Below are 12,461 nucleotides of genomic sequence, written 5' to 3' on the forward strand. Positions count from 1 at the left end.
TATCTTGGAATCGTTGCCAAAGTCTAGAGATGACACTTTGGGCAATTCCAAGTTCCTCGGATACTTCCATCTGAGTACGCCCACATTCCAGGCGGCCGATAATTCTACCACGTAAAAAATCATCCACATGCATCCTCTGTGTCATAACTATTCGCTTATGGCACTGAGCGCCGTACAGAACTCTTGTGAAGAATTTCACTTCTTTGCCACCATTCGTTATATACCCCCCTCTTACACTCTCGTCATTGTGACGTACTATCGGCATCATCTGGTGGCTTCCTGAAATTTGCATATCATTCTTGCAGATGTGTGTGATAATTCTACAGGTGAAATTTTTACTTTAGATTTCGATTTCCGTGTGATTCTGAATTATCCTTAATTTATGGACATGAGTGTACATATTATTTCTTTCATTAGTTTTAGATTTTCATCAAATCCGAATTTCCATAAATTCTGGAATGATTTTTCTTGATTACAATTTTCGTCAATCTCTTTCACCGATTCTCAATTTTCAATAGTTCTCCAAGGTTTGTCTTTTAGTAGTTTCAATTTTTAATTTGTTCTGGAATTTTCTCATTGGTTTCAAGACTTTCATTAGTTCTCGAATTGTTTAGTAATAATTGAATTATCTTATTTGCACACAGGCCATTGGCCCCTTATAAAGATTGGCAACACCAAATTCTCGAATTATTTATTTTATTAGTTTCAAATTTCCATTAGTCATGGAATTATTTTTTCCATCAATTATCAAATTTTCATTGGTTCTGGAATTTTGTCTTTCATTAGTTCTAGAATTTTTCTTCCATTAGTTATAGAATTTTTTCTTTCATTAGTTCTGAAAATTTTTCTTTCATTAGTTCTGAAAATTTTTCTTTCGTTAGTTCTCAATTTTCATCAATTCTGAAATTTTTCTTTCGTTAGTTCAAGAGATTTTTTCATCAGTTCTGGAATTCTTTCATTAGCTTGGCTATTCATTCATTATTTCTGGAATTCTTTCATTAGTTTGGCTATCCATTCATTATTTCTGGAATTCATCCAGTAGTTCTGGAAATTTTTCTTTCGTTATATCTGGAATTCATGCATTAGTTCTGGATTTTTTCCTTCGTTAGTTCTGGAATTCTTTCTTTTCCAGATTTAATGGAAAAATTAATTTTTCCATTAATTCTGCCTTTTTAGTTCCATTAGTTTCAAATTGTCACTCAGTACTTATTTGTGAATGTCGTTATGAAATTGAGTTGTGTCTGAAATTCGAAATACAGATGGATCAACACGTTTCGAGCATGTTTGCTTTCTATTGAAAACCTTACACACATCAAGTGAGTAGACATGGCAATTGTTATGTAAATAAGTGATTATCGTACTGTGATATGGATCCAGCTACTAGTAATGGGGTAGTACTAGGATCCAGCTACTACCACAAATATTATGTGGGAGTGAATTTCATGCATTGAACATGCATTCCGTATTTTACGGTACAGTGCTATTATTATTTGCTCATCTTTCTTTTCGCTCCCTTTATCTATTAGGAGATGAAGCTCCCCACTTTCTCTCAATAAAAAACATCTATTTTACGATACAAAACGCGGCAGGGTACGCTAGCTTTCTTCGCATTCAAACCATCTGTACATTTCTGAGGGTACATATGCAAGCCTTGTAGGCCTGTGCATGTGAAAGGGTACGTGAGCCTGGTTACGTAAGTTTGTAGTCCTACGCATGTGAGTATGGGATCAGCAAGTTTCGATATGCATTTCAAAGGAGGTGCGCATTGCTTTCACGCATTTTTAGTGTTATGTAGTCATCCTACGCATACGCCTACCACGCATTTTTCGAGTGGTACGAGTGTTTCGGGGTTAGCTTAATTCTTCGGTGCATTTCTAGGGATACGAAAGCCCTTTCTGCATTTCAATAGTAATCATACATATTTAAGGGGTATGATACACGTATGGTATAAATAAATAATATATATATATATATATATATATACACACACACACACACGTATTAGGGGTATGATTAAGGCTAATCACACGTTATTAAGACTATTCTTACGTACCGATAGAAATTTGTAAGAGGCGTGTATATATACTCCCGTACATATGAGAAAATAAATGCTCCCTCCGGGGAACCCCCGTATTGCGAATCATATTCTCCGGGCCGGGGTAAGTTACTCATATGAGTATCCCTGGAAATGCGTAGGATACTTGATTTTTTCCAGACACGTGCACGATGTCCATGTACCCCTGAAAAACACGTACAATGTTTGTGTATCCCTAAAATGCATATGAGGCTTGTGCACCCTCTAAAATGTGAACGAAGCTTGTGTTCTAAAATTCGTACGAGGCTTGTGTTCGCCTAAAATTCGTACGAAGCTGATACTCCTAAAATGCGTACTAATCTTGTGTACCTCTGCAATGCGTAGGAGTTCTGTGTTCCCCCCCCCCCAAAATGAATACGAAGTTCGTGTGCCCCTAAAATGCGTAGGAGGATTATGTGCCCCCTAAAATGAGTGCAAAGGTTTTGCAGCCCTAAAAATAAGAATGAAGCTTGTGTATCCCTCTGAAATGCATGTGAAGCTTTTGTACCCCTATAATGCGACACATACGAAACATTTGTACCTCTAAAAAGTGATGTGTACAAAACGTGTGTATACCTTAAAAATTTGTATAAGGTATGAGTAACCCTACAAAAATGAGTACAAGGCTTATGTACTGTAAGAAATAAGTAGGGACCCCCCTTTTAAGGGTACGAAAATCATGCGTCTTGCGTACTTTTAGAGGTACGCTAGCGTCTTACGTTTTTACAGGAGGGTACTTGATGATTGAAAGATTGGGATCCACATACATAAAAATGTACATAGAAATGTAAGTATACACGAGAAAAGTAGGTTATCTGTTCATATTAAAAAAAGTTTGTGTAACACAATTCTGGATATTAAGGGTATTACTGTGGGTTTTATGTGTGGGCCACAGCAAGATAGGCTCAAATGTGTCAAATCCCAAGTCGTTCTTTCAAATTCCTACAGATAAGACGGGAGCATAAAAGCTTAAAAATAACTTCTCGTGTCCCATGAGCAGCTTGTCCAGCTGCATGCACATTTGTTGTTTGAACAACGCTCTTGATAACAGCTGGATATAGTTATTACAGTTTTATTTGTCTCATTACATTCGTTTTTTGCTCACGATTGTTTGTGAATTTTCACACCGTGATACAAACACACCGTCCGTGAATACAAATACAAGACCACAACAAGCAAAATGCTCAACGAGGTGGCTGAGAAAAAGATGTCCATAACAAGTATGAATATCGTGCTAACAAGTATGAATATCATGCATTACTAAAATACAGCAATCCAACTAAAAATGTAATCACAAAAATTATAAACACTATATATATATATATATATATATGCCCATACAATGCCCATAAAGAATACTTATGGTTGTCTTATTCTAAGAATGGATAGCTTCTCGATTTACCCCAACATGTTTATCGTATTTCTTTTTAAACGTGTCAATTGTGTCACACTTTACTACCTCCGAGGGTAAGCTATTCCATTTATTAACAACCCTATTAAAGAAAAATTCCCTGTGACACCATAACCTTGCATTGTCCCTCACCAATCGATACTGGTGTCCCCTTGCAGTCGATTGACGGTGTAACTATAATTTCCATGGTTCCTCCTATCTGTCCCGTTGAAAATTTTGTACACTTCGATCATATCTCCCCGACAATTGCGTTCATCCAATGTAAACATATTCAAAAAAATGAAGTCTCTCTTCAGCTCTTCTCTGCGCGAGCCGATCTCCCCGTTAAAAAGTCTCGCTGCAGAGAACAACACGTGATCATAGAAGCAGAGGAGGTTAGTTACACATGACTTTCCCCCCTTCCTGACATGCTGATTATCCGACACTACACTATTCTCGTCTAGCCATTTCACCATTTGCTTTTTGATAATAATTTCCAAAATGTTCGAAAGGGAGCTCGTCAAACTCACTGTATGATAATTGTTAACAGCTTCTCTACTACCCTTCTTGAATATCAGAGCAAAATTATCAAGTTTCCAATCCCTTGGGACGATACCCTCAGCAACACTACGCCAGCAGACCTGCGCGACTGGCCCCATCAATTCAATAGCATATTTCCTGAGGACCCTGTAATAGATATCATCTGGTCCTGGTGCTTTGCTCGCACATACATTTTTTTGAAGATTTAGGACCTCCACGTCTTCCACTTGGATATCGTTGATGATTTTATTACTCCATGTAATAAAATCCAACACCCATACATTGAATATCGCATTTTGTATTAAAAACCGACGCGAAAAAGTCATTGAAAGCGTTACACATACCTACATTGCTCTCTATCCTAGACCCTCCTATCGAGAGAGGGTCAACTGTTCCCTTACATCCATTATGGGCGTATCTAAGAAATGATTTTCGGTCGGAGCCAATGTTGTCTGGCAACCTAGACTCAGTTTCCTTTTTACAACGCCTTCTTCAACGCCTTTCTTCTATCAGTAAAGAATGACAGATTTCTACGTTTATACTCTTTGAATGCTCTTTTCTTTTCAAGATAAAGGTTACGCACGCTCGCCGTGAACCATAGGGGCCGCGATGTACAAACATGCTTTTTTCGAACAAAGAGAATAATGTCGTGCAAAACAGAAGATACCTTTGTACTAAATTCTTCCCATTGACTTACCACCCCGATTGATTCCAACCGGTCTCTGAAAACTTCCGCTAACCTTCCTCTCAAAACATCAAAGTTAGTTCTCCGAAAACAAGGCACTAGTCTTTTGTTATCAACCTTACTCGAAGAAAAGTTACAGTGAAAACTGACGACACGGTGATCACTGGAAGAAAACCCGTCCCCCACCGAAACCTGTTCAACAAGATCCTCGGAACTAGTGAGAACTAAATCCAAAATAGCGAAGGAAGTAATGGCGAAATATTCGATTTATGCTATGTTTCTGCTACGATTCTTCATACAAACTAAAACCATTCGTAGTCTCAGAAGGACCGCAAATCGGTGGCCAAATGTAATAACCATAGGCATACATTACATATTCTATGTCTATGGCACTTACCGTGCGGTGTCAAACGTACTTTGACATTTCCTCACGTCTGTAGCTGCACCTAGAGCTCCTTGAAATACTCTGACTCACCCCGCCATCTTTGGTCAGAAGTGTGACATCAGTATTACCGCTATAGCCAATCACTGTACCCTGCTTATATTTAATGATTTCCAGGACATCACTTTGAAGCGCAAACTTGTTCTACGTTCAAAGATGGAATAAGAGTCCACTCCCCTAAACACCTTTGTTCAGCACCTCCTAGAGATAGAAGGCCTCCGCACGGGTTGCCAAGTTCATCTGTAACGTCATTAAGACTACCTAGAAAGTTTGCCACATTTTTAACCAGAGCATCCAGATGAGTGCGCATGCGTCCTTATGGCCAAGTTTAGGAATGTATCTTGAAACCCTTTTAAACTCTTTCAATTGCATATTGAGTACGTAAATAATAAATAATATCTTTACATTTGAACCCTTGCTGCCATCCGTAAAATATAAAAAAGTACTAAACATCAGCCTGGTTAAAAAACACGGTTGAGATGAAAAAATATTTTTGTCGGTGGTTTAAAAAAACGCGGGATAGTATACGAGGGATCCTTATTATCTCAGATGGGAGGGAGGGGGGCATCTTTCTTTTATTTCACCTGCACTGGCCTGTATCTCTGTGCCAGTGGCGTCGGAGCCGGGGGTGCTGTGGGTGCTCGAGCACCCACGGAAGTTTGTAGAACGGGTCCGAGCACCCACAGAATTGATTCAAAAATCCAATTTTTTCTACATGAATCTCAAGACGGGCACCCACAGATTCGAAACACTTCCGACGCCCCTGCTCTGTGCACAGAAATCGATACATGTGACAAAATAACATGCTACTTTATGCAATATAGGGAATTTTTCTCTGCTCAGCAATAAAATCTGTGCATTAAGAAGCATTCTCAGTCATTCTCAGACTCTAAACTTATTCGACCTGAACCTTGAATATTTGTATGAGCTCATGGTGATATTTGTTTCTAATATGTATTGCCTTCATAGTAATGTTTATGTGCATTCCCAATAGTATAAAAAGGGAAAATTTTTGTAATGTAAATAATATATGTGAGTAATTCAAATGTGAATGCCCAGCATTGTCAAAGAAGGCTCTGTTTGATTATTCCCGTCGCAGTGGAGGCTCTGTGCGTTTTCTGTGTGTGTGTGTATACTGCATATTCCGTAAAAGGAAAGGGAAACAAAACTGCCCAGCACTGTGGACGTAGGCTTTGTTTCTTCGTTTCCCGTCACAGTGGAGGCGCTGTATATGTATATTTTGTATACATTTGTGTATTTAGACCATTCTCAAATCTCTGCCACTTCAACATGCCAGCTTCTTCTTTCTTGCCCACAAGTCTTTTCCCACACTTCGAAATGCCAGGCTGCGGTCTCCGGCCCTTATGTGCCACTGGGCGCACGTGCAATTTTTCTCCCTAATCATTGGGTTCAGCTATGCATTTTAGTCAAATGGCTTGTACGTTGCATCGAGTTGATGGCTGCCTTCATGGGGAGAATGACGCGAGTGATTCGATACTTGCGAGCACGGGGCAAGAGGAGCCATCACTATAAATTTTTAACTTTTCCGACGTAACTTTGCCTCTTTTGAGGTAACGGAAGTAAGGTGCTTTGTATCGGTCCAGGGTTGTGAGCGTTTCCATCTATCTATTCGCCCCGAAAAAATGCCTTTCTTTGTAACTTTTGTCTAGAACCAATAACCGGGTAAAAATAAAATTCTATCAGTAAGAATGCGCTTTCTGGAAAATATTGAAAATAAGTACACAAAAAATACAGGGTACACATTATATTACATGTAGACATCATTGAAGTGGAACTATTACTGCGACCTATCAAATTACAAATACAACTATTACAATTCTTCGATTGGAATTGATGACTGAATTTTGAATGTTTGTATCGCATAAGGAAAAGTCAGTATTGTATGGTATTGATAACTATTTTAGAAGCAATAATATATTAGTTATCAAGTTTGCTTCAAAATTTTAACAGTTGTTGTTTCTGTGTGGTGAGCTAACGTTAGTAAGATAGGCTAGGACGTCCTCTACAGGCATTTCAAAATAAAGATCACAAAGAATGGCCGGAATCCGTTCCATCAATTACACAAAGCCATAAACGATTATGTCGTGATTAACGATAATTAGTTTTATATAACAACGGTTATAATTTTCATACAGACTTGACAATTTAACTAATATTACCATGCAATACCATATAATACTAACTTTTCCTATGCGGTACAACATTCAAAATTCAGTCATCAATTCCAATCGAAGAATTTCAATAGTTGTATTTGTTATTTGATAGGTCGCAGCATTAGTTCCAGTTGAACGGACATGGGTGCCCCATTGAAATAGCACTAGAGACTCGCATACCGTTTCTAGCGATTACCTTTCGCGTACCAACCGAACACAACTTTAGTACGTGCCACAGGTTGGGAACCGCCTTCCAGACGTCTATTTCGATAAAAAAAATCGACGTCTACCACAAGCGAAATCAACCAGGTGATTACACCGTGATATTCAGTCTTAGGTCAGTCACCTCATGGCCAATATATTCATCTCGAGTTTACACGACCGATCAAACAAAAAAACACACATTGTTTTCGCCTCATTCTCGACATTTCCTCATTTTTACAACAAAGTTGTACATTTTTTCCAACTGGTGTTTTTTATATACATCACAGATAAGCTTTACTTTTTCCTCGTATTAAAAGCATATAAATCTCACACTTTACCGAGATTACGACAAATTACCGTAGTAAAAGACGGACTAATCCGAACGTAAAATAAAAAAAAGACGTCGACTTATCACGTTATTTTTCCTTATCCTCCAGACACATCGCAAACAACTTTGTTGTAGAAGAGGGGGAAAAACGTAGGGAAAAATATCGCGAGGGGGAATACGTGACGTCATCGATAGCGAATCCCGTAACATACACGACTACATACCATCGAGCGTAACAAACCTGTTTGCTGTTCAAAGTGACGTCTAATCGTAAAAAAAAAAAACCGGCATAGCAGCTATTAGCTGCAAGGCGTTTGTAAAGGTGTATTCTAATTGGCTGTAGCGATAATACTGACGTCTATTGCACAATAATGGTGGTTGATGAGTCAGCCTGGATTTTAGTGGCTAAAAGCCATACGTGCTCAACCCATGGCCCACACGTTAAATGCAGTGCTGTCTTAACGCATGGGGCCCACCCGGGAACGCCCCCCCCTTCCAGAGAAGAGAGGGCCTCAGAAAAATGAGAAGTTGAATTTTTTAAGATTTTTCCATGTAGAGCCTCAGAAAAATCACTTTGTCCGGGGGCCCCATGATGCTCTCTAAACGGCCCTGGCTAAATGTGGCCCTTGGAGTCATTTGATGGTGATGATATGCGTATATATGAACGTCAGTTCATATATACGCATATACAGTAGTATCAATATGCTCCACCTTTGGCGCTGGATAGGGGGGGGGGGAGAGGCAATGCCCGTCACTTGAATGACGAGCGGCACATTTGCAAATCACTAATTTAGATGGCCCAAGGCACATTTTCAAATCAGTAGAGTAGCTCACATTCTTCAGAAGGTTTAGCACCCTTGGTATAGGCTATTGACAGTAGCGGAAACGCTGAAATTTCCAGTGGCTATGTTGTAGCACAGAATGGTCTGAAGCAAGTGAGGCGGCCAAGCACAGTCAAAAGAATTGTCAAATGCAATTAAACTCAATTACATCAAAAAAATTATCAAAGGAAGGAAAGGTAGACAATTACAGCCAAAAAAAATTTGCCCAAAGCACGTAAAGTAGACAATTACCACTAAGACAAAATGTCTGGAGCAAGTATGGTTGCCAATTACAGACAAAAAAGTTATCCTAAGTTAGTATGGTTGCCGATTGCAACCAAAAGAATTCTCGAAAGACAAGCGAATTTGCCAATTACAGACGAAAAAAAAAAATGTCCAATTCAAGTAAAGTAGCCAATTACAGCCAGACAAGTTTCCGAAGCCAAGTAAGGATGCCAATTGCACCAAAAAAAACTGTCTTAGGGCTGTAAGGTTGCTAGCCAAAGAATTGTCAAAATCAAGTGAATTTGCCAATTACAAATGCAAAATTATAATAAATAAAGTAGCCATGTACAGCCAGAGAAATTAGTAATGTTTCCAATTGCAGTCGGCCCCACTTGATCGGAAAACGGATATCCTTGCTAATATGGATAAAATCCTCCGGAAACCACAGTTTCTCCCCATAGAGACAATGTTGAAGTCCCCCCCCCCCCGACTTTTCCTCTCTCAACCCTTTTACGTTGAGAGACGTAATATTCGTCCAAATGCCAGGGAATCAATTCAATCTTGTTGACTTTTTCATCCTCTTTTTCCAAACCATAGCGAAGGTTTATTGTAACCATATGAAATAAAGCCGTGCGTGCGTGTTTTTCTCTTCTCTGTTCTCCATCACCACCATCAGGATATCTCAACAAGATAACGACAAACTGATACCGAGCAACTGAAATAACGATGGTGGTTCGCCTCAGCTTTCCCACCCCCCCCCTCGTTCTCCACGGCACATCTCCTCCCTCCACATATATCATTCTCAGAACTAATCCTGCTATTATATATACACTGTACATAGAATTGAGAACAAGTAAAAGAACACGTTTGTAGGTAAGGGCGAAAAAGTAAGGCGCACTGTACTAATACCCTCTTACCAAATATATCTCTGTACTGTTCTTCCACACCCTTATTTCTTTTTCTTTCTTTCTTTCCCTTTCTTAACCACTTTGCGGTCAAGGACGTAATATTGAGTCCTAACGCCGGTGGAATAAATTCAAACACGTCTCCCTGTCTTCTCTTTCCCCTCCTCCTCACCGCAAAACTTTGTTGCAACCCTGTGAATAAAAAAAAGTTGTTCTTTTTAGCTCTGTAATGTATCCTTCTACTATATACATGTACATAAAGTGAAAGAGAGCTGGTGCGTAAGGGTGAAAACATAAATCTGCTTCGTACCTTACTCTCTTACATGTGAGTATTACAGATAAGAGAGAATATATTATCTATTACACTTCTGTTTTCTTTCATTTTTTTCTTTCCTTTTTTCTAACATGCAGTTAGGTTAGAACTAGGTTACCATATTTATTGCCGATTCATCAAGCGGAGATCATCCGAATTTCTCGCATATCGCTCGTAAGTGAAGCGGTAAAACGTGGAACAAGGCCACCACATATTTACCATCTATAAGTCTGATAGAGATCATTCAAATTTATCGCAAACATCTTGAACGCAAAGCCGTTAATCGAATGTTAACACTTCACGCGTCACCAGTGAATACACATCAACCACTATATACGTAGTTTTTATAGAATGAAACATTTCAAATTTATATGGAAAATATATTCCCATGTTAAAAAGGTAAATACATTTGGGAGTAGGTAAGGGGGCCGTTCAAGTAATTCGTAAGCAAATTTTTTGCCATTTTTGACCCCCCCCCTCCCCGTCAGCAAAACTGTGACCCCTTTTTCCCCCCTTGTCAGCAACATTTCGTCATCAGCTCTGCCCCTCTGAACCCTAACGCATATTGGTGGAATCAGAGACGTACACGGGCCCCCCCCCCCCCACGACGATCAAAAAAATTTTTAATGCAAAAAAATATTTTTTAATGGAAATTTCGGAAGAAAATACTTATATATGTTATTATAATCAATTTCTGCTAATTTCAGTGTTATTTGAAGTCTATGAATAAATTCATTGCGACCCACCCTCTAAGCCATATAATGATAAATCACATGAAGGCCCTTGGCCTGTGGACCAAATACGGCCCTGGGGTTATCTGTTGCGGCCTGTCCTCCTCAAACCTAATTTTGTAAAAATGAACTAAGCGTCACATTTACAGATCGCTTAAGTGACCCGTGGTACAATTCCAGAACACTTAAGCGATCCGTGACACATTTATAGATCCCTTGAGTACATAGGGGTACGCAGAATTTTCTCGGGGAGGGGGGGAGTGTTCAGTTTTTTTTTCTCAAGGGGGGGGGTTTACGTTTTTCCTGCAAAATAACACTATGATCTCGGCTTGAAAGGAGGGGGGGGGTTAGAACCCCAAATCCCCCCTTTGCGTACGCCAATGCTTGAGCGACATGTGACGAAGTTTTAGAGCACTTTAGTGGTCCCCAGTGCGGTTCTACTTTACTCAAGTTACCCGTGACACATTCACAGATTATTTAAGTGATCCGCGGCATATAATTGCTGATCATTTGAGTGATGCCTGGCACAGTTCCAGAACACTTAAGCAGCCCGGAAACATTTTCAGAGCACTTGAAAGATCCGCGAAACATTTAGAGATCACTAAAGTGGCTTTGTAAGGCCGGTATTACACTATAAAAGTTTGATAAAATCCCTTTTATAAAACTCGAAAATTCGTACCAATATAAAGCTCATAGGTTACATTCGAGCAAATGCAACCGATAATCTTATTGGTTGAATTTTTTAAGTTTTATAAAAGGATTTTTAGAAAACTTTTATAGTGTAATACCAGCCTAAGGCACTTATCAATGGGGGGGGGGGAAATCTTCAAGTGGCCACAAACTATCTAAGGTTCTCCCGTCTTTGGCACACTGAGTAAGATGCCAGTAAAAATTATCTGGTGCACCAGATAATGCTCTTAAGTAGCATTATCTGGTGCACCCTCTTAATCATATATTGTGAGCATGAATCGTTGATATCCGATTAAGCAGGGCCGATTGTATGTGTGTGTGTGTGTTCACCCCAAAAAAAAAACTGCCTTTGGGAAGTAAGGTAGCCGATTACCACCAAAAGAATTGTCAAAGGCAAGTAAATTTGCCGATTACGGTCAAAAAAATTGTCAAAGGCAAGTGAAGGTGTCAATTGCCGACAATTTTTTTTTAAATTCAAGTTAATTTGCCAATTAGTCAAAAAAATTGCCGAAGGCAAGTGAATTTTTCACTCAATTCTTGGTTTCAAAAATTCAAGAATCCCCGTTGGAAACAAGGAGGGAAAAAACGGGACTCTTTAAGAAAAAGTTGGGACGAAACACAAATTACGAGAACGATCCGCAAAAATACAGGTCATATGGTCACCCCATACACACATGTTCTAGTCCACTAACTAACTGAAAAGATTGTGCGCCGGAGCATAAAAAGTAGGGGGGGGGGGAAATACTAGCGCCGTCACGAGATGACAACGAACAAAATTCTATGGCGTAGGGAAAATCATGGGGAAAAAACGCGTGACGTCACCGATACACACACACAATCGGGGTGAAAAAAGAAGTTACCAAATGTAGGTCTGTCATTACTCGACCCACTGTTCCTGTTTGAAATTATCGCACATATAATAATAGTAAAAAGAAGATA

General features: G+C 39.3%; 1 protein-coding gene across 2 annotated transcripts in view; it reads left to right on the forward strand.

Annotated features, from left to right (window-relative positions):
- LOC149081017 (dipeptidyl peptidase 4-like) overlaps window positions 1-12,461 on the forward strand; it is a 174,834-nt gene that overhangs the window by 62,820 nt on the left and 99,553 nt on the right. The window lies entirely within an intron of this gene.

This window comes from Pholcus phalangioides, unplaced genomic scaffold (assembly GCF_987345545.1).
Source record: "Pholcus phalangioides strain wild (caught in Gottingen) unplaced genomic scaffold, Ppha-v1.0 ptg000010l_1, whole genome shotgun sequence".
Taxonomy (NCBI): Eukaryota; Metazoa; Arthropoda; class Arachnida; order Araneae; family Pholcidae; genus Pholcus; species Pholcus phalangioides.